This window comes from Grammomys surdaster, unplaced genomic scaffold (assembly GCF_004785775.1).
Source record: "Grammomys surdaster isolate TR1022 unplaced genomic scaffold, NIH_TR_1.0 126546, whole genome shotgun sequence".
Taxonomy (NCBI): Eukaryota; Metazoa; Chordata; class Mammalia; order Rodentia; family Muridae; genus Grammomys; species Grammomys surdaster.
The window spans coordinates 14920949-14924030 of NW_021621338.1; positions in this window are offsets into that span (position 1 = coordinate 14920949).

Consider the following 3082-nt stretch of genomic DNA (forward strand, 5'->3'; position numbering starts at 1 on the left):
ATTAAGAAATTCTCTTAATAGAAATTAAGAGAATAAACTCACTAATGAAATTTATTTAAAAAGAAACTTCCTAAAATTAACTCATGCAAGATTCCTACAAGAAAATTTTATAGAACATTAATGAAAAATGAAAGAAATGAAAATAAATCTCATGAGAAAGGTTACAAAGCATTAGCATAAATATTCATCTACTACACATAATATACAGATGAAATATAATGTATAAAAATGCTAATATCACAATCAGATAAATGTATTGTAAATATAATGTAAATGTTGTAAATGATGTAAAATAATGTAAATGATGTATGACATCATATAGAATCCATGTACCAATGAAATCTTACATAAAAATTACAAAACTTGAAGTTTCACACTACTTGACTTTAAAAGACTAGAAAATCATAAACTAACCAAATTGATATGTTGCTAATTTATAAGCAGAAAAGTAGAATGAGCAAGAGTCCAGAATTAAATAAATCAACTGATGCTCCACAGAAATGTGCAGAAAACAAAATGAGGAAAGAATAAATTCTTCCACAAATGCTATTGAGAAACAAAGATATCAATATGTAATAAAAGAATGAAAGTAGATCTCTAGGTCTTACCATATACAAAATTCTTCTTTGAATAGGCAGAATTCTCAAATAGAAGATCTTAAGCTATCACATTTATGTAATGAATCATAAAAGAAGCGCTAGAGCATACCATGGAATATCTTTTGTTAAGAGGTTTACATAATTCAAATATAAATTACCAAAAGTAAGAATCAATTACTAGTATTACTTTGAACTAAAACAACTTTGCCACAACAAGGTAAAAATGCAGAAAAAAGAGACAACCTAAAAATACAGATAACACTATCAAACCAGACATGACAGTGAGCTAAACCCCAGAATGTATAGGGACATTAACCAAATAACTGAATATAAGTACTTTAATTTAAAAGTGAGCAAATGAAACAAGTCGTTATTTTTAAAAGAACATATGCAAATGAATAAATGATACATGCAAAATAATAAAATTTATTAATAATAAAGAAAATGCAAATCAAAATCACGATAATATATCTTAACAATAATTACCACAGTCATAGAGAAATAATAGCTCTTCATATGCTTGGTGTAGATGCAAGTTAGTACATCCAATGTGGAAAACAGTATGGATGTTCCAAAAAAGAAAAATAAATTGAAATAACAGATAATATGACACTCTGGATATATATTCAGAGAAATTAAAATCAAGATATCAATGATATATTTGTCACATTGTGTTCATTGCAACAATGCTTAGCTGGCACAGGAATAGAATAAAGTAAATGCTCATATCACGTAATTGGATAGAAAATATGTGGAACTCACTTCTTTTGTAATGGAATGCTATTTGGCCTTTAAAAATAAGATATAAACCTACTTTAAGCCTATCATTTGGAATTACATGGATGATATGGTAAAAAAAAAACTAGATCAACATGTCATTGTAAGACAGACCTAGGTGCTAATTATTATCATATTCATTATATTTACTATGCTCTTTCTTTCATGTATACTTGAAATATTTTAAGACAAAATTAAGAAGTTATTTTATTAAATTGTTATAAATTTATATGACACAAATGTAATTTAATTGTTGATATTGATAAAATACAAAATTGTACAGTTAGATTCTGTCTTAAAGAATACTCAGAACAAATATGCATAAAAGTACAATTATTCTTCATAAAGTAAAATAATTAAATATCTTCTCTCAGCATATTTAGAGAAAGCAGATTTTACAACATGTGCTTTATATATGTACCAAATTCATTAGAACAATGAATATATGAGTAACATTTTGAAGTGAGGATTTGTTTTTCATGAGGCTCATCTGTTTTACGTTTGTGAGTTTAAGTTACTGTATTATATCATGACTTTGTATTAGGACAAAAGAAGTTAATTTAATATTAAAACTTATGATATAACTACTAATCAGTGCATAAAAAGTTAAGGCTGTCTAGCACACAGTTTGATGCTTGGTTCATAGAAAAGTAACTCTCTTGCTACAAGACTATTTTTCTCTGTCTAGTGTCACTGCACCAAATAAAATTTTGTGTGTTTTAACTTTAATAGTAAAGGGTTCATATTGTTTCGAGACAATTCACTACAGCTCCTCTAATACACTAAGGATCCAGTTAGCCACAGGTCATAAGGGGGAAAAATAAAGTTTTAATTCTTGATAATTGGGAAGCTATTTAGCAAGACTCTCTGGGAGCTCAATGTTGTCACTCATTAAAAGTTTTCTCCCACAATCCCCAACACACAACATAATGGGTCTCTGAGAAAATACTCTCTTATTAAGAACTTTCTCTCCCACAATTCACACAGGGACATACATGGTTTTTGGATTGATGCCTTGCCGCCTTTGTTAGTGAACATCCCTATTCCTATATGAGTAAAATTAAGAAGCTAATTTACATTCTTGGTTGTTGAAGAATTTGTTTTACCTGTTAAATATTCTTAGCATTATTGTTGAATACAAATTAACTTATTATATGGACCCATGATTTAATGCCCTATGTTCTACTCATAAATATATCTTTTAGGAACATACTATAATATTTTAATTACTATATATTTACAATGTAATCTAAGTCGAGTAATTTGATAATTCCGTACTTTTTACTCTAGATTGTTTAGACTATTTTGTGGTTCTGATGAATTTTAGAACTATTTTTTCAGTTTATATATAAATTTGCATTGGATTTCTTTATATTTAATATATTTTAACATTATGTCATATAATTTTACACACATATACATTTGACTTTTGAATCAACTGCTGAATACAATTCCATAAAGAAATAAAATAAATGCTCTCTCCCTCCATCTTCCCTCTTCCTGCTCCCCTCCCTACCCCAACCCCCAAACCCTCTGCATCAAGTTCAGCCCTACCCATCTACTCAGGATGCCTATTTCTCCTTCCCAGTGAGATTCATGCTTTCTAACTTGAGCACTCATTGTTGCTTAGTGTCTTTTCGTCTGTGGATTGTAGCATAGTTATCCTTTATGTTAAGGCTAATATCCACTTATAAGTGAATATATAC